The sequence below is a fragment of the Argiope bruennichi genome, chromosome 10 (assembly GCF_947563725.1).
Source record: "Argiope bruennichi chromosome 10, qqArgBrue1.1, whole genome shotgun sequence".
Classification (NCBI taxonomy): Eukaryota; Metazoa; Arthropoda; class Arachnida; order Araneae; family Araneidae; genus Argiope; species Argiope bruennichi.
The window spans coordinates 7054402-7080090 of NC_079160.1; the positions used below are offsets into that span (position 1 = coordinate 7054402).

A 25689-nucleotide genomic window follows, 5' to 3' on the forward strand; every position below is an offset into this window, starting at 1 on the left:
CCTTGTCGTGTCAGTTTATATAAATCCAGTGGTCTGAAAAGAGAACGTTCGAAATGCGGTTTATTTCCCCCCTCATCATATTACGAAGTTCAACTGCACCACATTGTTTAAGAATATGTTAGGAGAACATTTCAGCTGGTTGACGAATCATTTCATTAACACCATCATCAGCAGTATACTCCACATTATTATGTGCCAAAGTTCGTGTGCTTTTGATTTTCTTATTGCGTGTGTGTTATGTTAATATTGGGTCTCACTCTAAACACCCAATTGTTGGATTGACATTTTTTAAAAAACTTTTTCTAAATTTTTTTTCAAAATATCTACTGAGCGATTTATTTTATAGAAAATATTTTATTTATAGGCTCAAACTGGATGGAATTTACTACAGTTTGAGCCCAAAATTAGCTTTAAAAAAATCTCTGATATCAGTTTCAAAGGTGAATAAATCTGCAATAAGTAAAACACAAGAGACATTTTTTATGACCTAAATTTCAAGAAAAATATTGATGTTCCAAGGAAAGGAATTAAAAAATCATATGCAGAAACACAATCGTCGTACATTTTTTTTTTTCTAGTTCACAGTCGTTGTCGTTAGATTCATAAATTCTTACACCGTAATGATATAAATGGCATTAAAAATATGTTCCCAACTTTTATTACAGAAGTTAAAAATTTAGGGACTGGTAATTTATTACTTATCATAATACATACTGTTCACGATTTTTTGGTATTCAGGAGAGACCCTTGTTTATGTTCAGTGTAGTGCTCCTCGTCCTCTTCACTCAGTTCAAGAGTCTTCGCATTACTTCTAAAGAGACGTCAATATAACTAAATTAATCCAGTTCGATGTAAATATTAAATTTATCCCTAAATGAAGTACTTAACTGCATTTAGGGAGGGCGGTGTCATTTTGTCATGTCCTCCTTTAGTCCTCATTTTCAGCGCCTGAGGCGTTTTTACAAGCTTCTAACAGTGCGCAGGGAAGTAACTTGCTGCACTTGCTTTCCTACAGTCCATAAACATTCTTCCACCCTTTCTGGTAGTTGCAAGATTATCATTTTAAGGATTGATTCAGGAGTTATGTTTTTTTCCTTTTCTAGGTGGAGGGGATGTAAAACAAGAACTGGTATGCAGTCCTACTCCAGAAGATTTTTGTCATCCTTTTGTGCTTAATAGCATTTTAAGATATTGATATCATATGGGTTAGTTTACCTTCATACAAATGAAACGAAAGTATCCGCCCTCTTCAACCATTTGGTTAGTAGAAGCTTCAAGCTTGAAGTACAGCCCCCCCCCCCCTGCTAAAAGACTAAAAGAAAACAATAATTTGAAGGCCCATTGTCGAATATTGCTCTTGTGCCAGATTCATAATAAAAATGTGAATGAGCAAAATCATTCCATTACAGATATATTTAAAAGACGGTGTTTAATTTTTTCACACCAGTCGTTGCTACCTTTACTGTGTTTTCGAAAATACAAGTTCTTTTTTACAGTAGTTAAAAATTGGAAATTAATTTAGGAAAATAAAAAATCATCACCATCTACGGAAAAGATATACTGAAATTCAATGAAAGTAAAGGTTTCAATGATTAGTTTATCTGCATCCACTTCTGCCTACTATACTGTTACATTTGCTTTTTGTAAAAGTTTCTGAACGTGTGATTTGATATATATGATGAGTGTAAATTTTTTCCACGCTTCTTTTCTGCACCTTTGGTGGCTTTTCTTTTCGCGCCGTAGGTATTATCCATCATACATCACAGCTAAGTTTGAATTATAATGCATTAGTAAGAATGTCAGACTACCACTGCAGGTATAGTGTGGAACAAGATTCCGCTGCGAAACATCTTTGTGTCGTAAGAGGGCTTCATCCACTGCTATAAAATATTATTTTAAAAATCTTTGGACAGTATCAACTTTGATTGATGTGATCAAGATCGTTTAGTCTCCTTTCGCACATTTCTTCAGTTAACAGTGAACATTTTGGGTGATCTCATGACTCAAGTGAATCCATCCCATCACCTTCATGGGAGTTTGCTCTGTAGTCTGGGCAGACCAAATTCCAGAGTTTACTGTACTGGTAACTGATTAAAGTAATTGGGTTGGCCGGAGCTATTGATTATATTTTAGTCAAACCTTTAGATATAACTTAATGTCTGTCATTCCGTCAAATTCCCAAATATTAAAATGGTGTTATTTCATTTGTTTTACATTTGTTCATTGTGTATTTGAACTTTTTAAATAGAGAGGCCCATGGCATCATAGCGCTACTAAAACGCACAGTTAATTTTATTCGTCTTTTAAACTACTACACGGTATGAACAGGGTCCTTTTTTAGCTATCAACAGTGGAAGGCAATGACGTTATTCAATATTTGATGAAATAATAAAAATAGTTTGAATTTTAGGGCAACATCTATTGTTGGAAACTAAGCAGAAAATAAAGATAAAAATTATTAAAATTCGGGAAAAATTTAAACGAATATTAAAGTAGTTTTTGAAAAGACAATGTTTTTAATTTTAAGATGATGTAAAAATCATTTTTTTTTTTTTTGCTGCAATAATTTCGGTGATTTTTGTGGAAAAATATCATAATTTCAGTATGTTTTATTATTTAAAATACCAATTAAAATTTTTAAAAAAATTGTCTCGATATGCACATTTCCACTTTTCAATATATATATGTGTCAAGTTTAGTAGCTCTATTGTCAAACAGTCTGACCTATACAGCGCCAACATGCACACGCATATTTATTATTAGTAAAGGTAGAGCGTGAATGCTAGGCAGTCTGAAATTATATTAAATTAATAAAGATAATTGCATACTCACAAAGTTACGCTTAACCTAAGGTAAGTTATTGGCATGTTAAAAACGTATTGAAATGTGAAAGAAAATTGACCATCTTATTAAACTGCTTGGGGTCGCAAAGTACTGAAGTCCGCTGCTGGATACATGAAGATAGTTGGGTGTGAAATCGAAACTACTGCATTTCGATGATGGATCGGTACCTTTTAGTAAGGGATGTACCACGCTGCAATGGGGAACGTTCACCACAATGCTCTTTTTAAATGTCGAGGTCTCTTGGTCATCCCCTTATATTAAGGCAGGTCGAGGGTAGCTGTTTTGTGGACACCTTTGTGTTCTACAAGTATTGTAATTGAGAAAAGGATAGAACTTTTAAGTAGCAGGAAATAAGGAGTAGACATTTAACATGCTTAAACGAATTCGAAACCATGAAGAACCATGCAAAATTATCGCAAGAGGGCGAATCGACAAATTTTTAAATTAATTTATTTCATTAAATTTCAAAACGTTTATTAAAATGTATGTAAATCTCACTTTTAAAACCAGCCTTTTAGGAAATACGGAGGAAAAAAACATAGGGAAAGTAAAAATATTTTGATGTTTTTTTCCGACACTAGAAGGCGTGTCGTTGAGACCAAGGTAGGAAACTTGGATTGGAACCAACTGCAGCATGTCAAAAATTCAAAACTACTCGATCTTTTGAACTGCAGATCCATTTTTTTCCCTAATGTTTTTATCGGATTAATATATGCATGGCGAATAATATTATTTATCACTTGATTTATTATTTCTTACTTGAGTGAAATGAAACCACGTTCGCTTTACAATTGTCTGCTTTTCGTCTGATATGAACTTATCTCTTTGTTAATTTTTTTCTAATTTAATATTCATTATTCTTGCGTATGACGTGTTAATAGGCTGTGGAAAAAAGCATGTAAGGAACAAGAAATTTGAAGTTTACCTCATCGCCTGCGTTATCAAATCGTTGCTTTGGTCGTTTCATGTGAATTTCAAATATTTTTGTTGCCAGACATTTCGAAGACTTTTGGATTTTTTTAACCAGTACAGATTCTGCCTATTCACAGACAGTATAAAGCATATGCGTTTTTATTTTATTCCATTTTTAAAAAAATTCTTAGCTTTAATTTGTTCCATTTATATTAGTTGATCTACAGAAGTCTTAGGACCCATATTAAAATATTTGATTGATGCCATCTATTCTTTAATAAGAAGGAATGGCGGAAGATAAGAAATTCTTAATAGAAGGCGGGAAATTTATTATTTTTTAAAAAATTAAGGCATTAAATTTTTTACTGAGTTTAAATTAAAACTACGTAGCGAAAATAACAATATATTAAAATGTATTCTACATTGAAAGCATGCGTTTTTTTAATACTACATAATGGTGTTGCTCACAATAAACTTTTGAAAATAATAGATCAGGAAATTATTGGATGATCATTGACTCTATATGATGCCTTACAGTTATGACGTGAACTGCCAATGCAATTAGTTCTCCAGTCGTGACGAAAAATTATATGTAAATAAGAAACGCTGTTTGAGGAGGGGGGGAGAGTATTACAATTAAATGATGATACAAGAAGATCTAGAAAATTTGAAGGGAAATTACACCATTTGTGTGCTTAAAGGGAAAAAATTAAATTTTATTAGTTCTAAAATCAAGAAGCTATTTCACTGTGCCACTTTGATGTAATCAAAGATTATCTCATAGTGCAGTTACATACACACGCAAACCTTGACGCTTTCTTCGATTTTGTGTGCAAATTTTGTTTTTTCATCGTCGTTTAAACGCAGGAACCCTCCAGTATAAGCTTGAATACCTCCTTATTATTTTCTCCTTAGACTATTTTCTAAGGAGAAAATAGTCTAAGGAGAAATTTCTATTATAATTACAAATTTTAATTGCGTTTTTCCCAAAATTATCTTTTTGAAGTAACTTCTAAACCATTTACATAATATCTCCAATTTTTTGAAAATTTTTTTAATGAAATTTTCAAGAAAGGTTTTGTATAATATTGTCAATAAATTAAACTAAAAGGTTTGGTATACATTAAATATTTATAGCCCTTTTCATTAGAAAATAATTGGAAAGTCTGGAAAAATGTTTTAGATTTTAGTACATTTTGAAGATAAATATATTTCTATATATTTATCTTTATATCTATTTATATATATAAATACGCTTATATATATTTATATATATATAAGCTTGGTGTATGTAGGAAACTATGGTTATTCCATTAGAATTTTGTATAGAATTTTAGTTGCTTTCGGTAAATCTTGTCAAAATTTACTTCAGATGTGACAAAAAAAAAAAAAAAAAAAAAAAAAAGAACATGTGCAGAAATTTGTTTTTTTATAAATTTATCCTTTAATTAGAAAATACCAAATGAAACTTCAAAAAAAAAAAGCTTAACTCTTCCCCCCCCCCCCCCTCCTTAAAAAAAGAAGGTATCGAACATAAGCAATCACTTAAAATTTTTATTTATTAAAAACTTGTGTTTTTGTTTATATATAAAAAAAAACTTTAGTGCCACTATTCCTGAGGATGAAATTAGCTTAGATATTTAAAGTCATTTTCTTTATTTGGCTCTGAAACGCCATTCGCATCTCTTAAATTTTTTTATGCTACTATTTACGTTTCCTTTGCATATGCTGTCTAATTGCACCTTATCTGTAGATGGATTAATTCTTGTTAAGTTTATCTGAATTGGAATTTTAAAAAAATGCGCTCTGCTGTATTACTTCGTATTCTATGCCGCATTTGCTTCCATTTTCTTGCGGCTCTTTCTCGATAATGTTTTTTCACCTCTTATTCTTTAATTTTTGTCACAGTTGTTGCAGGCCAAGTGCCAGAAATATTTGCATGCAAATTTGCAAGATATGAAATTGTGGAAAACTAATTGCAATGATGAATCTCAAAGCAGCTTTAGCACTATGTGTTGAAATATTCACTTAAAAGAAGCCATATTTGGTTTAATATCAGAAGTATGAGAATATTTAAATTATATGCTGTAAAAGACATTTCTTGAAATTTTAATTGATTCGCCTGGTCTTCCTGCAAAATCTAAAGTGAATAAGATGGACCAATAACTCTTAAATGAAAGTTTTTTTCCCTGCCCATTTTTTATTCCTTTCACCACCACCCCCCGCTTCTTCATTCATTCTCCCCCCTTCTCCTGTATTGATCTTGTTTCCGGCCTACAGGTGAATGTTCAAAAGTGAAATTAGGATGAAGTGGGAAAAGAAAAAAAAAATCACTTCTTCCTTTCGAAGGGAGTAGAAATCCCGGTCTCTGAACCTTCTGATATTTTTTCTTTCTTTTCATCCTCCATCCCTGAGGAAGGAAGTAATACAGACGGAAGGACAAGGATAGGGTGTGGATCACCCCCTCTAAGGAGTTCGTTTTTGCATAAAGGAGGGGTTGGAATGACGTTCCCTCAACATCGCCCCATGAAAGGAATGCGGAGGACCCCTCCTTCATGTTTTTCCACTTCTGTTTTGTGTCTTTCGTCGGTGGCAAGGTCAATGGTGGATTGCGACCCCTGGCGATAGGCAGAGACGATTCTTCGAAAAAGGCCCAGCATTCCTCTCGCAGGGGCCCTTCTGGCCTCCTCCCGTTTTCGAAAATATGCGCCTTCTTCGAAAGACCGTGTGAATTTTTCATGATGTTTATCACTGACTGTGTTGTCAGCCGTCGTCGTATATCTCTGGTTTCGTCGGTGGCTTTCCTTGTATATATCAGTCCAGCCCTCCTCGGGTCCCTTCATTTCGGTGTTTATCGGCCACTGGACGAATTTCTATGAAATTGCCTCGAAATTTGAGATGGGACTTTACCAAACTAAAGATAACTTTCTGTTGTGCCGCCGTAAAATCTCAGGCAGAGAAGTATCCCTAGTGAATTAAAAAGTGAATGAATAAATAAAATTTTGAATGTAAAAAGAAGACATATCCGTCGTTCATCCTGCCGTACGTTCAGTTTTAATGGATTAATTTAATTTTTTCTTATAAATTTAAAAAAAAATCCGACTTAAATAATTTACCATGCATACTTGTATGTACAAACCGTTAAAAAGTATCCAGACACTGCTCTTTTATTTCGCTATTATTATCGAACAGTAAAACGTGAAATGTCTGTTGCTGCATAAATATGCTGTCTATAAGTGAATATATATTTCTTTATAAAGGGTTCCATGCTATTTTTACTCCAATTCAATTTTTTCAAATAGCAACAATCAATTTGAATATCTATTTGAATTCTCTTAGTTAAAATAACCCAAATACATATAATATTTTGTGTATATGGGATGATAAATTATAAGCAATTGAAAATCAGAATTCCTAATGTTAAACGAAGTTTCCCAGTTTTTCGACTTATTTAAAGGTAAGAGAAATCCTAATAATAATTTTTGAATAAAAATTCGGTGCCACTTAAAGGGACAAGTTCTAAAACATCACTTTTCCAAGTTTTATCCATTTCTGTCAATTACTTTTTCAAATATGCAATCACCAACAATTTTCAGAATAATGAGTTTCGAATTTTTTGTTGGGCTTCACATAATCGCAAAAAAGATTCTCTAGCAAGAATTAGAAACGCATTCAAGCGCTTCGAAATACATCGTTACCTTTCATCGTTGCTTTAGATAACGTTATTTTTTTCGTTTAGGAAAAATGGGAGTGGATTATTAATTAATAACAAAAGCACAGAAGTAAATTTCTGTATTAAGTACAAAATTTTTATAACGAAATATATGTATCAATAACACATTGAGTATTATATAAAAACAATTTCTCGCACGTGGACAATGCAGTATTATTGTACTTTCACAAATTACAATTTTTTTAAAATGAAACAAAAACTTATTAATGCTTCGGTAGTCTTTTTTTTTTTTTTTTTTTTCATTTAAATACATTTTCTAGTTTAAAAAACGTAAGCATAAAACATTTCTTAAAAATGATTAAAAGTTTTGTTTGAAGAAAATGGAGCAAACAAATTTAAAGCATAATATTTTTTAAAAAAATAAATTAATGTTTCAGAAAATAAGCATCTGGCTTTTGTTTTGAGCTGCTCCAAAAACTTTTAATTTAACTAATTTTATTAATATTAATTCCTAAACTTATCTAAAATTTTTTATTATTTTAAATAATATGCCTCGAAGATTTTATTTACCTGTTATTTACTTGCAATTAAGTATGTAAATAGAGAATGGATTTCGAATTCATATTTAGCCATGTTTCATTGCTAATAAGATTAATTAATAATATGAATATAAAAAAACTTTAATTTTTTTTTTAGTAAAGGTGCACTGTATTAAAAGCTGAAATTAAAACTTAACTAAAGGAAAGTATTAATAAGACCTATTAATTACTTTACACATAGTGAAACAATCCCTAATTTTTTTTTCACTGAATATCTTCAGCTACTTCGATTTGATTTTGTCTAAGGTTTTATACCTGTGGATTTCTTATTATACAAAATCAGTTGAACGAAAGAAAGTTAGGGGTTGCAACTAAAACATTAGAAAATCATGCAAAAATAAATATTGTATATAAGTAAAGGCAAATGTAATTTACATATTTTTAAAGAGGGCATTTTTCTAAATCGAATGTCATTTTTACCTTAAATTTAATTTTTATAGAATGTGAGTAATGAAATATATCAGATTCTTTTTAAATAGCATCTATGTATAACTGCCATATTTTCTGATTTCAAATTACTATTCAGATCGTCGCATTCCATTTATATTCTCATTCTCCGAACAGGATTTTCAACAGGAACTGAAAGTTTTTGTGCTTTTCCTTGGAAACACATGAAAATTTCATTGTTTATGTGAACAATTACTATGAAAAATCTAAGAAGGAACAGAAATAACCATAAGCTTTTGCCCTAAAATGGCAAAGAACAGAGTTTGGGAAGAAGAAGTCCACTTCTTCCAGAATCAAACTGACAGGCTCGACCTATCTCAAATAAACTTGATTATCAAATTTAAAATGCTCTTAATAGAACTAAGTGAATTTAGATCTGTAGTGTTTTCCCACTTGTTTCGTATAAGTAATGTTTCCTATTTTCAATAAGTATTGATTCCTACTTTCTTAAAAATCTGATTTTTAATTTTGGATAAGGGGGATGGCCAAAACTAATTCTGGAATATTTAGCACCACTGACGGAAGAAATAATACTTAACACATTAGATATAAAAGAAACTTACTGATGATGTCGATTATCCGTACTGCCAAAAAAAAAAAAAAAAAAAAATGTATGTAAACAAAAGGAGTGTTTTTAAAAAGTGAATGGATTCAACACTAATCGTATTCTGAATGTTCCAAAAGATGCATGCTTTTCTGTGTTGAAATCTATTGCTAATTATAAATTATCATTATTTTTTTTCTCTGTTTAAGAATTTTGTTTCTAAAGAATATAGAAAATAACGGTAACTAGATTTTATAATTCATTTACGGTTTCTGATCTGACGGTCTTCATTGGCGCCTGAACGGTTGGTAACCCTTGACTCTTGAATGAAAATAGAAATTTCTTTTGATTCATTTGCTATCTTTCCTTTTTATTATCGTTGTCTTTTGTATTGTTAAAAAACAAAGCAGTTTCGTTATTTGGATGAATCTACACGGATAATTGACAGTATTCTAAGTTATTTCAATAAAATATGTAGCTTTTGTAATTCTTTATTTGATTTTATCTTCTCTGAATTAATATAAAAGCATGGCAAATTAGAATAGAATACTTTATGGTGAATAATTTTAAACAAATCGCTCAAATTATGTGAATAAATTTCTATCATAGTTTTCCGTAAATTGTTCACTGCTAATGCTGTTTAATTTTATTTATATGATGTTGATTAAATGCTCGTTTAATTTTATTAAATGCCTTTTAATTTAACATAGCGCATTTGTGCAGCAGTTAAAATTATATTTTTATGTTAAAAAATTGTAAAGCCCGAATATTCAAAAGTTTATAAATAACCTTGCATTTTAAGTGAAATCAAACTTCTTAATTTAGCGTGTTTGTTTATTTCCTGATGGTCATTTGTTGCATTTGTGAGAATTTAAAAATTTTCTCGTCTTTTTCTTCTTCTTTTTATCAAATTGCGATTAACATTTACTTAAGATAAACAAAGTAAGCATATGGAAATATGTAGTAAGAACAGATATTTGTAAATTAATTTAATAAAAGTTAATTAAAATTGAGTAAATTAATTTAGTAAATTTTTGTCCCTGATAGTTTTGGAAAATGTATTTCCATCTAAAGGATTTAAACAGTATCTTGAAAAAAAATGGATCTTTTTAGTAATTTTTTTAATTATTATTTTATTAATTTCATGAAAATGCAATAGTTTTATTTGACTGTTCGGCATCCAAGAAGCATAAGAGACTTGACCTGTTATACTTGAAATGTCAATATGATGCTGTTACTTCACAGAATTTGAATTTTTGGGGAATTAGGAAAATAAAGTTTAGGTAGCTGCCTAGTTCCAAATCCGCCACTAATAAAGATCGTAGGAATGCGCCATTAAATGTTGAGTGCTTGATAACATGTGTCATCTTTTTCGATAACTTTGCTTTGAAATCTTTTATTGAACTTGCAGTGCTTTTTCGGTATTGCATTCATTCTCCCACTACTTCCTTTATCCACAGTAAAAACCGTTCCATAGCGTGCAGTTTATAACAAACATAAACAAAACTTTTTATAAATAACTGAGCATTTTTGGCATTTCAACTGACCTCCTTCCAACTAAAGAGTAGAACGAGTTCTTTTGGAAAGCTTCGAAGTCCTTTATCTTCTACTATTTGCTGAAATTGAATGGCATAGCAATATAACAATAATGGCTTTTATTGAAATTTTTATTTACATTTTATAGCTTTTATACTGAAATTTTTGTTTGTTTTCATTGCGATGCTGTATTTTAGAAAAATTGGCTTTGATTATTGGTTCTTGTTGGTTCATTCGCCTTCTCTCTGATCATTGCATTTAGATACGAAGAGTCTAAAATGGGATGTTTAATCATACTTATCGATCATGCACACTTGCTTAAATTGCTATGCTATTCCTATTGCCATTAGTGTCACTTTGATACAATTATTGTGGCTATTTACCATTTAATTGAGGAATCATTTAAAAAAAAAACTTATCTTGAGGGGAAAAATTCCTTGGGTGTTCCGTAGACCAAATTCTTACTCTTAATATATCCGAGTTATTTTCGAAATTTGTGTTGCAGTGGGGTCGTGCGGATTCATAAGTTATCCGTGGGAGTATTTCAGATTATAATGTGTTTCCATTTGTAGGCTAGAAAAGTATCTCACTCCCATCGAAGTAAGTCGTGCCATTTCTTGCCATTTGAAGCTAGTAATTTTTGTGAGTTGAATGAAAACCTCTGCATTCCACATCGAACGCCAAGAAGCATTTACTAACTTGTTGACGCAGCTGGCTTGCCTGACATTTAACATCACCGTGCTCTAAAACGGATCTGCTTTAGGAAGAAGAATCGCGGCGATTCCCGATTTGTTAATTGGAGTGCTTCTTTTTCGCATCACTTCTGTATTTAATGGGGTAGTGGACCGCCAACATTTCTCGACCTGTTGCTCAGAAATTTTCATATCGATTTCACAATATTCTTTTTAAGCCGGAAAATCCAGTGATTAACTTTTGTTTTGATAAGAAATGAAATAGAATATTTGCAAAATGGATATCGTATCGAGCAAATTGAGATATGAATTTATTTTTTCATATTTTTTTTCTACATTATATTGAGCAATTAAATAAGATATTTTCAAATTTCTTTACTTTAGCGATGTGTTCACATTTTCAACATCGATTTTGTCCTCAATGTAATATTGAAAAATTTGTGTCATGCGTTCTCTTTGGTCTCTTTGCGAATGCCAGCTAGCGTTTCGCGATGACAAATAAAGTTGATTAAGTATAATTTAGTATATTTAGTATAATTCCATCCATTTGAACAGTTCTTAAAGCGAACAAACATTTCCCGGTATGAAAATATTTTCATTAATGCATGGTCGCCTTATTCAGGTAAAAAGAGTGAAATGGGGCCATCTAATGCTCATCTCTGTACTTTTTCTGGGGATTATCGAAAAAATTAAGTATCTAATGAATTGTTGCGAAATTTTCTCTCACTCCTTACGCAAATATTTGTAAACAAATGGAAAATCGATTGAGCAATATTGGATTTGCATAGGTTAGGTTATATAAGTCGACCCTGAACTCTGTTGCTTGTATTAAGAAGTCTAAAAAAATTCTCATGTTAATGACAGGAAGGTGCAGTTTTAAATTCGTACTATTTTTATATTTTTCTTTCATTTATAGAATAATTAACCATGTCTCAATTTCTTTTGTTCTCCGCAATCATTTTTTAAAATTGAAAAACTATTCAACATTTCCTTAGCTGGCAAATCAAAATCATCGCTAGTCTATGGATCTTAAATTCCTTTATATAGTTTTGAAATGGAACTTCTCAATAAAGAAATAAAATCTTTTTAATTTCTAATTCAAGAAAAGGTATATACGCGTATTATTATTATTATTTATTTGTCTAAATAGTGATATTTAACTTGTGATACTTCATAATGAAAGACGGTAAACTTCCTTGCTCTAACCTTAGCAGATTCATTTGTTTTCTCCCATCAAGTGAAATATTTCGCATAGTTATTTATTATTGAAAGCAATGTTGGGTTGGAGAGTCTTTCGTGTGCCATTGTGAATCGTATAGTATTGAAATACTCTGATGTAGGACTGAAGGAACTTGACCTTATTAGTTGAATATCATTTGGGAAATTACTGGATCTTTTGTCTGATGAGTTAATTCACAACGAAAAAAAAATTAGGATGTATATGCGTACAAGAAATTAATTTGAAAGAAATTAATTTATGTACAAGAAATTTAATGCACGCATTATTAATCGTATTGAACAAATAAAACGCTTTGTAAAATGATAAAAATGAATGGGTTCAGCGTTATACGAATTGTTTACGTTTCCCCACAAAGACATTGCAAAACGGTATAGAACAGTTTCAAGCAAAGCAATCTAGATATTAGCCGTCTGTCCTCAAATTTGGTACCATTTTAAAAGAATGAAGAAAACTTTATCTTTTCATTAGAAGTACGATTGAAGGTAAAGGACAGAGAAATAGGCTGCAATGTTTACAAGTTTCTGAAAATATTAACTTCCCACCTTGGGAAATATCGCTATCTCTTCTGCAGTAAATTATATTATTTAAGATAAAACCAAAACGGTCCTCACTGACGATGGAGAATTACTTAGTAAGGATAGATGCACTAAATTTAGAACAATCCAAGGAAAACCAAGAAATACTCTGAGAAATACAAGATGACGCCAGTATTTCTTCGGGAGTAGAATTAGCTATTTAGAAGCATTTGAGAAAATAGAAGATTATTTTTATGAAATTCACCTTTATACCTACTCTTGCTCAGTACTCACACTTGAATCAACAACAACAAAAACAATTATTCAGTTGTTAAGTTTAAAAAAAAATGCTAAAATATAAACCAAATATGAAACTTCATTGGGTAAAGGGCCATTTTGATATAATTAGTAACAAATGTGCAAATTCTCTTGGCAAAAAAAAAAAAAACTTATGCGTATTTAAAAAATAAATCCTTCGCTAAAAGTGCAATCTAGATGGGATTTATCGAATAATTCAAGGTTTTTGTTTTGATGCCTTCAGTGAATTCGAAAAAACGCGAAGACTTATATATAAATCACATTTTAGTCACTCGTGCTGTTTCCCATCATATCAGAGTTGTTTCTTAGGAAAATCGCCCGATTGTGACTGCGGGTCTGATAAGGAATCGTCGGATGGATGTCCAAAGTACAGTTTAATATGGGGAAACTTCTTTCTAACCAGCTATAGTAGAACTGTAGAAATTTTAGAATTAGATTCACCATAAAGCTGAAAAAATTGGTATCAAGAACATTGTATAAAATATTTTAGAGATTCATTTGCTGAATAATACTGAGAGAGTGCAGTGCGTGCATATTGAGCATTTTAAATAGTGTTAGGCTTTCTGTCATATTAATATGTTATTTCTACTAATTATTAACAGTATTTGAAATTATTTTTTATTTATACTATTATTTTGTTCTTTTATTTTATGATCCATTTTATACTTTTCTTTTTTTATTTATTTTATACTTTTTTGTTATTGTTTTATAATTTTGTATTTGTTATTTTACATTTTACTTCATTATTTCCATTTTTACCATTTAAAACCTGCTGTTACTTTTAAGTAATAGCATGGTTAATAATAATAATTTTTTCAAAATTCTGTTATAATTGTAGATTTCATAGTTTTACGTTCTCATTTATTATATGTAAGTTTTGTATTATATTTTATTGTTACTGTTGGAAGTTATCAGATATGGTGAGTATGGAACTATCTGATGTATCTGCCTGTGCAGCTTTTGTCCAACTGTATGTTAACTACTAACTTTGGGGTAACTTGGGATTAACTACCGGGTTTCGCAATCTTGGATACCACATGATTAATTCATAATATTCCATGCTGAAATTTGTTGCTGGGCAGGAGAAAATAATTTATTATGGTTATTTTTTTGTGTGGACTTGAAACTGTAGGGAAAAGTTTCCTGATATACGCACAAGGTTGCTCATTGAGAAACGCAAACCACTTAATACGAATTATTTTAAGAGAAAGTATCGTAATAGTTTTTTAAAAAAATGAACTTCGGGATTTTAATGAATTTTCACGTTTTAGATTTCCATGAGTAATTTTGTTTTTGGAATTATAATCTAGAATTGTTAGCTTTTATCCAGATTTTAACGAAATTATTTTTCCGAAACTTTGTTAGTGTGCCATCGTGTTGAGATTTTCCGTATAGTTTATCACTAAAATTATGGATGCATGTCAAATCCGTTTAATGGTAGGTTGATGTTATGCATAGTAACATGTATGCATCATAACGTAACAGACGATGTAAGTTATGTATCGTTTTCCGTCGACCTGCATCATCGTTTAAAGCGAAGATGAATATCCGTTTTTCTAAATTATACATTTGGCACAAAAACTTATTACCTTATAGGGAGCATGCAAAAAATCAAGCCCACTGGTTGTGCTTTTTTTTTTTTTTTTTTTCGCACGCAGGGACTATGAAGCAGTTTTCTTAGAATAAGGGGAGAAGGTTCATTGTGAAGCTTTGCCCATTGTAATGAAGTCTTGATGAACTGCCCGAAAACCGTCACGCGTGGTTGAGAGGCACCACAGGGGTTGGAGACCTTCAGGCGCTTTCGCCTTCTTGGGGTGTAAATCCCCCCCCCCCTCCTCCAACCTTTTTCAGGCGCAGGGTGATTTGCTGCGGTTTACTCCATCTTGCCCTTACGGAATGCCGCCCATTCATTCCTAAATACTCGTGTTTCGACAAGCATTTTTTCTTTCTCTCAAACGATGTTTGTATTGGAATTAATTATGCTTACTTTCGTTGGTGGAGTTGCAAATGAAATTATAAGCGATGAAGATGCTACATGGTAAAAGTTCCAAAATGCGTTTGTTTAAAAGTGTTGGTTTTCAAAAATTGGACAACGGATAAGCGACGGAACTTTTCAAAATTGTTTGTAAGCCACGGAAATAGAAATTACATGGAAGATACTCTTCTAATTTTCCCTCTTAAACACCGTAGCACAATACAAAGTATATGTAATGAAAATTTCATAGAAATTTGACTTAGCGGCTTTTTTTGTTGTTGATATTCATGAACATAATTTGAAATATAAAATAATTTTTGTTAGAATTTGCCCTTGCTAAAGGGTTTAAAGGGTTAGAATTTGCTTAAGGGTTTTTTGAATGCTAAATACGTTTGCTGATAACTGTCCTTAAAAGACAGTTTTTTAAGTATAAAGAATTACCTTTTTTTTATTTGCAATATATCAATGAGAATCATCCATTTCGTAGATATAATTTTGTTTTATTCGAAGTCATTTTTTTCGTATTGAGTCCCTTTTTTACTTAATCACATATTTATTTATTACCGGATGTTGTTTAATAACTACTGTCTGATGCTAATATAGCTTAATAATAATTTTTTTTAACATTTAAATTTTAATACTTTTAAATATCTTTATATTTTGAAACAATGGGCATTTTATATTTTGTGGCTCCTGATCCCAAGCTCTATGGAGACTTTGAATCAATTCAAGAAATTGAGTTAACAATTTTTTTGTTTTTTATTTTCCTTTTTGCAAGATATGCGCAAGAACTAGAAAATATTTCAAAACTTAATTTGACAAAAAAGAAGTTTTAAAACTAATAATGAAACAGTACAATTTCTATTGTTTTAACTCCTTACAAAATGAGATTGCATTCTGGTATAATTAGGTGCTAAGGTTAGAAAAATATCTGTTTATTTTTTTATTGAGAACTTTTCAATAACTTTTGGTATGTAAGTTAACTCGCATGGCATTTCCTTTATTTTTAGTGGAATGTAATTATTTGAATTTGATAATGATATGTATTTTTTCAAAGTAGATAGTAATTAAACGAGTTGCGGTACCCCCCCCCGTATCTCTTTCTTAACCCTTCTGCACATGCACTTTTTTTTTTTTTATAATATTATCACATGCACGGAATTATTTTGTTCCCAAATTGTCAAGTACTTACTTTATATCTTATTGTTTATTTGTATAAAAATATGGTTTGAATATATGAGTATTTTTTAAGCAAATATGTTCTATTTAAGACAGATGCAATTTTATTAAGAAAAGGCAAAATTAGTTTTAACAGTTTTTCCCCCCCTACCATTTCTGTATTCATTTCTTCTCACCATTTCGTACATATTAATTTTTAAAGTAAGTAGTTAAATATTGGAAGAATGAGAAGAATGTATATTTTACGTATAGTTTACATTTGAGATTTGGGGGGGGACACTTATCATTTGTCGTGTAGAATAAAATAAATTTTTAATGTGAATTTTAAGACATTTATTCATATTATAAGAAATTGCATTTTATATAAGAGTTTGATATTTTTTTTACGAACAAGAGAAGACTTTAATGAGATTTTTTAGACTATTCAAAATCAGCGTTCCGATTCTCCATCATGATCATTTCCCAAAGTTTGTCAATAGCTGAAGAATCTGGGCTGTCATCATTTTTTGTGTAAATAGGGCGAGATATCTGAATCTCTGCTGAGCACGTTCGGACGTTGTCATAGCCATAACGTTAAACGAATCTGAAACGGTAGCACACGCAGACACCAACTGTCCGCTAAAAATGAAGATACATTGTTTCATTAATTTCTAATGATCTTATGTTCTTGCTCCCCTGTGAACTTTTAATTTCTGAACAAAAAAAGAGAAAGGATGGGACAGAAAGATCCTGTGCTTTTTTTAAAAAAAGGGATCGGCTAGTCAATTACAAAAAGAAATGCAACAACCATATTGAAATTCAAGATTCTAATAGAGGTAACATAAAGAGAGTAAGTAATAAGAGCCGGAAAAAGTCGGTCAGTCCGGCTTATGTCCGGGTGCTAGTGAAGTTCCGCGATGAATTAGCTTTTGCTGAAAATAAAAAAAAAGTGGCAGTAGATTATGAAATAAAATTTATTTCTTTTATTTTCAATAAAAAAAATGGCGAAAAAAAGTTATTATAGTTGAATGCTATGTTATTAGCATTCAACTATAATAACATTTCAACATCAGGAGTATATCTTTCCTTTATGTGTCTAAAATCATTTATTTTCCAGATGTTTCTGAAATCATTTATTTTTACAAGTTTTAGTTAGCTTAGTGCAATAAATAATTTTCTTTGAGAGGGATGATGATTAATATTTTATTTTTTTCATTAAGGAATAAAAACGCATGCTGCTTAAATTAGGGAAAGAAAATGAATGTTAAATTTTATTTTTCTTTTGGTTAGTTAAACATTAGTATTTAAATAAGAATAAATATCGAGTATATTCTCTCGAAATCCAAAGACCAGCAAGACAGGAATGATTGAATTTGAGGTAGTTTATGAATGGGCTATGTTTTGAATATTCAGTGTAATGATAGGTTTTATTTAACTGTATGAATGATTTCATTACAGTTGATGATCTTTGCAAACATTGATAAAACTGATAATGGAATTAATTCATACATCTGCTGAATAAACAGTTTTGATTATTGAATTTTTTAAATCAGTTGATTAAAAAATTTTGTTCATCTCATTTGATTGCGATTATTTTGCCTTTAAATCGTCGACTAATTTAAATTCTATAAATATGCAATAAATGTATCTGAAGAATTAATTGAATTATTGAAGAGATTTTCCTCGCAAATTAATGAAGGTTTTTGTGATGATTCAATTATTTATTTTTTTAAGTTCATTAATTGGAAATTCAGTCCATTAATTTGTACATATAATTTCCATATGTAGAAAAGATTACTTTTTCTTTTATTATTGCCATCTCTATTGAATGAAAATGGTGTTGATATTTTCTTAATTTGTCTTCTGCTTGCTGTTTAATTAAATTTTATACCAATCTTTAAAAATCATTATTCTTAAGAATATATATATATATATATATATATATATCCGCAGTTTTCAAAAGTGATTCAATTTAATAATCAATTTCCCCGAAATAACGATTGTTTATTGCAATTACTATAATTTTATTTAATAATAAAGTTACAGACGGAAAGAGGCTTTTGTATATCATATGTAAAATGGAAGTATTTTTTGAATAAAAATTATTGTATTTATTTATTTACGCGTTGTCATTCCGACGTGTTAGCATCCGATACTCTAAAATTAAGCTTGAAAATAACATCCCGAGCTACGTAAGAAATTATCAGCCAATAAATAATATAAGTGAGTATTTCCAATCGAGCTTACTGAAACGAATCCTACATACTAATCTTCTGTCACAAATTTGTTACATATAGTAAGCGCCAATAGCACTGAGATAAAAGACAGGAAATGAATAATAGTATCATGACCATAATTTAATTTTAATAACTTACCGTGTTAGCGAAACAAAACAATTTAGTTCTGAAACTAATCAGATTCCTCTTCCAGAGAACCAATTTTTTCAGAAGGATGTTGTTTTTAAGTTAGTATTTTGATTAAAATTCTAACTTAAGATTAAATACTGAAATTTTTTATGTATATATATATATATATATATATATATATATATATATATAAGTTTTTTTTGATAATTCGTACATTTTATTATTTCGAAGATCGTGAATTTAGAAATCGTCCTAATTAATTTGGCTAATAGTTTTAAAATTTCGTATAGACGATTATTAATTTCTTCTACTTCTCGCTATCGGGATTGGAATGATTCCCACTCATTTATAAATAAAATTGTTTACTTTACTTTACTTTTAATGTGTTATATTTTAAATTTCATTTTAGATATTTAAAGAAATATTTCGAAATCTGATCATTTGCAAAATGGGGCTAAACATTTTAAAGTAACGATTGATTCTTGAAAATATGTTTCACATGATTTCTTCTTTTAGGAGAATTGATGTGCATTTAATATACTTTATAAATTTTGAACAAAATTACATCAGCGGTAAAATATGTCAACGTTCAAAATCACTTTCATGAAATGAACGGCAAACTGATTTTACTTTAATTATAAAAAATTATGCTAATATTTTGCGCGGTTTTAATAACGAATTCTGCTCAATTCGAAAAGAAATTTTTAATTGAGCCTGCAACATGTCAAAATCCCACCATCCATACAACGCAAATAGTTTGTTTGTTTCTGTAAGTCTTGGGTGAAGAAATGGCGGGCTTTTACTTTTGGCGGGAAATGCTTCATTTTTTAGTAAGGTCGTGGGGCGGAGCTTTCTGTCATCAGCAGGGTTCTTGCTGACGTCACTCGACAGTTTTTCTCGTTCGTCTTAACTTTTACGAGTACATTGCACAGAGTTCGCTCACTTTTTGCTGGGATTGGCCGCATCTCTCTTTCGAAAAGTTTTCTCGAGGACCTGAACCAACTTGTGCTTTACAACGGTACTTCGGCGCACATTGCCGATTTCCATCCGAAGAATACATTATGTTTTTAGAGGGCGGTAACTGTAGGGATCCCATTGATTACAGCGTATCCCATCCGTAGTTGCATAATTTACCGCAGAATGGCGCTGTGGAAGATAAAATTTTGGAACGCTGCCAATTCAACTGCAAGCATCAGTGTATGAGGATCGTATATCAAGACTTTAAGCATTTGCCCTGAGCATTTAGTTTTTCTTGAGAAAGTTTTTGTGTGAATTTTTGTCGCTATCTTGTACTATGATCGGACCATATCAAGTGATGACAGCTCGATTTCGGATGACTTCCGAGTGCGGATTATTGGATACGCCGTTCCTTCCCACTCCGGATTAAACCGTAGAGAGCAAGACCCTGGGATGTATTTACTACTCGTGAGTAGTTATAATTTCATCATGGTGCGCAGAAATGGTGGCCATGACTCGCGTGGTGTATCTGTAAAAGGCATTCTTGGAAAAAATGTTCTTACTGCGCCGACGCCGTGGATGTTAGTGCCGCCTTCAAGCACTCTATCATTGGCCTGTGTGGGTAATTGCTCTGTTATGGCTTATTTTTTCTTTAATCGTGCAATACATTCTTTAAAAAAAATGGGAGTACTGTAACAATGAACTTTAATTTTACTTACGATCTAATGACAAATTTTCATAATCCGCAACTTTTGATAAATTTATTTTGTGTAATTTTTTAAAATTGCGTAGTTATTTTATGTTCAAATTCTTAACTTCTTGAAAGAATTCTGCCCCGCCTGTTTCCCCCTCTTTTTATTTTTTGCTTATTCATTGTTTTAACCGTTACTCGGAGGTTTCACATTTGCGTAATTTATGAAATTTTAGTAGGTATATATGCATATATATATTTCTTGCAAGTGTTTTTTAGAAAAATGTTTGTTTTCAATGAAGGAACATATAACGGTGCCTTTTCGAAACTTTTAAGGAAGTTTTTGAAACTACATGTTAAAAATTAACTATTTTGTAAAATGTTAGTTTTATCATTTGAAAGTTTAACCAGAAACTTTTTTGTCACTGTTGCTTATAAATTTTTGTGATAATATGGAATTTCTAGTTTTAATTTGCCATTGAACTATATCGGTAAATATAAAGAAATTGTATTTGTTTATATATAATTGAAAAATTAACCGATTTTTGTAGTTTAATTTTAATCTGTTCGGTTTAAATAATATATAAAGTATAATGATTTGATTTCCTGAGAAATAAATTTTTCGGTGGGGGATAATTAAGTATATTTCTTACTTATTCTCCACTCCCAAACCCCCCAAAACGTGAGAAAATTATTTCTTAATAAAATTCAAAAAGCGACATTTTAATTTTAGCAATTTTAACACATAACAGGGATTGATATTATACGTCTTATGAATCATACTAAATTCAGTTAAATTTGTTGCATTTTTTTTTATTTAGTAGCTTAATTTTTAAAATTATATGCTCTCTTAGCATTGGATTAACTTTCGACATTATTCACTTTAACTTTAGCCCTAATCTGTTTAGTTATATTAATTGTGCGATGTTTTAATTATTTTTTTAAACCATCTCAAGTTTTGGTACTTGTTTGATTATTTCTGTTCCTCTTTGATTAATTGAGAAAGTGAATGCTGCGTGACGATTGCTATAGCTTTATCAGCAATTAGTAACTGAAAGGCATTTTTTTTTAAAAATTTAATTATTACAATTTATATTTTAATAAACTAAAACATTTCAGAAGTGTTTTTTTCATTATTAAATGCAGTTTAACTGTTTATTATAAATAATAAAATCAATAATGAAATAATGCATTTTCTACACTTGTATAAGTGTGCGTTCGAAATAGAATGAGCAATGCTTAAATTTCTTTTTTTCTAGTTTTGTTTATAGTTTGGTTATTGCATTGCATCTGTATTTTGGGGATGAATGATTGAATTTTTGTAGTATGTGTTGTTTTTGAGTAATTCCTTGTGCATAATTTTAAGTTTATGTATAAGTTAAATTTGTATTATGCTATTAGTTTATGTATCAAATCTTAAGTTAAATAATATTTAATCCTTAACATTCTTTAATAACGTTAGGACTTTCTCAGTGAGTGTATAGATTAGAAGGAGTGGAACTTTCTGATTTCATTTTCAGATTTTACAAATTGTTTTCTAAAGATAAACTTAATTGAAAACTGCCATTTCGAGTAAAAAGTTCTCTCCGCTGTGGTGAATACTAGATGTTTTTTGTCTTTTTTAAGAAATCTCAAATTTATATAATTTTTATGAACAGTTTTTTGGATGTGTAGTAACATCATTATTTTAAGAGAAAAATATGAAAAAAATGTTTTGAATTTTTACAGTATCATATTGATAATTTTAAATCGAAATAATCTGTATTGAATTGGCGACGATTTTGTTTTTCCGTTCCTTGCAGGATCTTGCTATTGTTGAATCCGGAATTGGATAAGAGATAGAACAGTACTCATTTAGAAACGCAAGGGAAACAAAATGGAGACGTTTGAACTCGTGTCGCGCGTGAAGTTTGCGAATTCGAAATAGAAAAACGTAATGCAACGTCACAAAAATAATCGCGAGGAAAAAAAATGCTGGAAAGGGGCGGGGGTGCATGCTTGAATTCTCCAAGATGGAATTTATATGCGAGTTGACCCTTCTTATGTGACCTCCATTGGGAACCACCCCGTTCACTAAAAGAAGAGGCCGTATTTTGGCTCCTACTGGTTTTTGCTCCAAGTCGATGCCGGGTTGTCTCTAGATTTTAGTCTTGATTATTGCGAAGATTGCTTGTTCGATTTTAAAAATACTACTCTCTGCCAGGTCTTCACTTAATATGGAGATATATCCTACTAAATATAAATTAAATAATTTTTCTTTTCCTGTAAGCAAAAAAAAAAAAAAAAAGTTCCGAAGTTGCAATAATTTTTACATAGCATATTATGAGATTCATGCAATGTTAATCTTTAAAATCTGTTTGAAAGTGACAATCTTATTAGTAAAATGAATTTTTAGTGGGAGTTTTTATACTAATGTTAAGAGAATTTGAAAATCATCTGACTTAGTTTTTTAAAAATAAAATGTAATTAAATTTATTAATGTTATTGATTTTAAGGAAAATATTGTTTATTGTGAGCATAGATGGATCAGTTTTCTTGCAGTGAAATTACAGTGCTGTCATGCAGTAATTAAATTAAATGGTGGATTGAATAATTAAATAATTTCTGTTTGAATTGTGGCATAAATGTCATAATTCAAGTAGACTAAGATCAACTTGTACATATGACATTGAAAATGTGTAGGTGAGTTGATTAGATGTTAAGTATTTTATTTTGTAGAGAGGTTTCTTTTGTTAAATGCTTATGTTAAATAAATTAATTGGTAATAAAGTTTTTATAATAGCAGCATGTTGAACTAGTGTGATTACAAGTAAATCTTTCATTTATGTCTTTATTACTTTTAATTTTATGTAGAGTTATTCTGTGATTATTTATTTGATTGATTTTTTTTCAGTCTCAATGGTAGGTTTAAAAATTAATATTAATTTATTTTTAAAGAATCTGATACATAAAATATAACTTGCATCCCCATGCTTAAAACAGTATTTGAAGTAGTTAGTGTGACTTATATTAAGTATTTTTAAAAATAAAGAAATATATGCATTATAATTTTTAAGCAAAATATATAGGTTTTTGGTTCTGTATAGGTTATTATTGGAAATATTTAATATTAATACATATTATTTGATTTATTTCATTAATGACTATTAAATAAAGTTGGAAATCCTGTCAAATTTTTAGACTTTAAATAATCCATTAGAAAATGAAGCTTAATATCATGAACTCTTTATCTCATAAATAGCATCTCATTCCTTATTATTTGGGTTTTAAGGATTTATATAGTATAGAAGCAAAAATAACTATTAAAACATAATTCTATAGTTATGTTTTTTATTTTTTATAATTTAATAATATTTTGTAAATAAAATGATATCTTTTGCTTCCATTCCGGTTGAAGCATTTGCTTTTTTAAAATCCAATGTTCATGTCAAAGGTGGTTTAATTTCTACCTGTACAATTGTAAAATCTCCCAATAGGACCCTTAAGGCTAATAACATTTTGGCTCAATATTATTATGACACAGCTCATTCTGAAAGTGTTATTGTATTAATAATTCAATTTATATTGCAGTGTAGCAGTGAAATTCTGCCATACCTTTTCATTTCCCAAAATTTTAACAATTTTAATTTTGCATATAGGAAATAGTTAATTTGCAGTTTTTGTGTACTTATTCATTAAAAATCCAGTATCATTGCATTAATAATAATCTTAAATCATTGTATGGTTGACTTAGGAATTTTTTTTCTTCCTTGCGGATTTGTTCATATGCAGAAGACATTTCTTAATTGACATGTGAATAAAATGGAATGGAGTAAAGGGGACTATTTAAGATTTCATTTATCCAAATATTTGAATTAAATTAACCTTCATCTATGAATGTCAGAAAGAATACAACATTACTAAAATTTCCAGTTATTTTTTAATATTTAACAATTCAGATAAATAATGGACAATTATTGAATAAACTTACTCGTCAACAACTACTGAATTACCGTAATTGTTGCGGAAATTGGTGAGCACCACAGTTGAACAAATATATTATAAAATTTTGGAAATGCTACAAAAAAAACTGGATGTGTATGTGTACACACACGTGAAATATTGTCCTTTTTGGTATGTTAGTATAAGACTTAATTTTTCTCTTCACAGATAAAAGTTACCCAAATAATGCTGAACTAAGTAAAACTACTCAACTACTATTGTTATTAATATTGAATTGAGAACATTTCAGTTAGTAATCTGAAAAAAAAAAAAAAATTGTTCATTGAAAAAAGAGTGGTTAGACAATATTTATCCTCTTTAATAAATGACTATCCTATATTTTTTTGCATCACTTTGAGAAAAAAAAAAATATTCAGACAAAGAATAGCCCAACAATGGGGCTATTTTTCTCCCCAGAAGATTACAATTTTGGGTTTGATTTGAAGAATAAAATAAATTAAACACCAGTTTTGAATTAACTAAAATTATTTGAACAATAGATTTAGGGGAATAAAATATATTATTTTGTCCACAGGCATATTAATGAAATTGCCAAAAGTTCTTTTTATTTGTGCTGTTGATACTTGAAGTCCACATGAGTTATATTTTTAAATTGTGTATTTTTCATTTATTTGAAAGGTTTTTTTTTTGTAGGGTCAGTAATTACATTAAAGCTTTACAGGAAATTTACTTCTGTAATTAGGAGCACATTTGCATTATTTTAATCTCTTTGCAGTTTTTAATATAATGGGACTTGTCTTAGATAAGAAGGTAATAAAAATTGACTTATCCTGATTTTTGAATTGCATAACTAGGATAAAAAAAAGTATGATAAAATTGATTTTGAAATTATAAATATATAAGATTAAACAAATAATTTAAAAAATAATCAACAATTAAAAATTCTAAGTTCTAATGCAGGTTTTTAGAAATTTATTAAACGAATAAACAGTGTAGTTCACTTTTTATATGTTCAAATTTTATTTGGGAAATTGAATATTTTCATTGCATTTTTTAATAATTGTATTGGATAGCACGAGGGAAACAGCATGTGCAGTTTATGAGGGAAAGAAGTATATTAAAAAAAGAGCAAATAAAATTGAAAAAAAAAATGGCAAAAAAAAACAAAACAACAACAATCAAAGACTTGAGATTTAACTAGTTAATTCAGTATTTCCTTTTTTAAATTTTAATTTTAATTAAAATAAACTAAACTGTCTTCTAGTTGTGTGTTTCATTTT

The 25689-nt window shown here is 29.9% G+C and overlaps 1 protein-coding gene across 3 annotated transcripts in view; it reads left to right on the top strand.

Annotated features, from left to right (window-relative positions):
* Nucleotides 1-25689, top strand: part of LOC129987607 (serine/threonine-protein phosphatase 4 regulatory subunit 1-like) — a 112612-nt gene that overhangs the window by 45769 nt on the left and 41154 nt on the right. The window contains exon 1 of one of the 3 annotated variants that reach the window (XM_056095567.1): nucleotides 19753-20398. The exons of 1 other annotated variant lie outside the window; for it this stretch is intronic. The gene's annotated coding sequence lies outside the window, so the exon portion shown is untranslated. Of the gene's footprint in view, nucleotides 1-19752; nucleotides 20399-25689 lie in introns of those variants that run through there. One more of the 3 variants, XM_056095569.1, reaches the window with a different exon arrangement.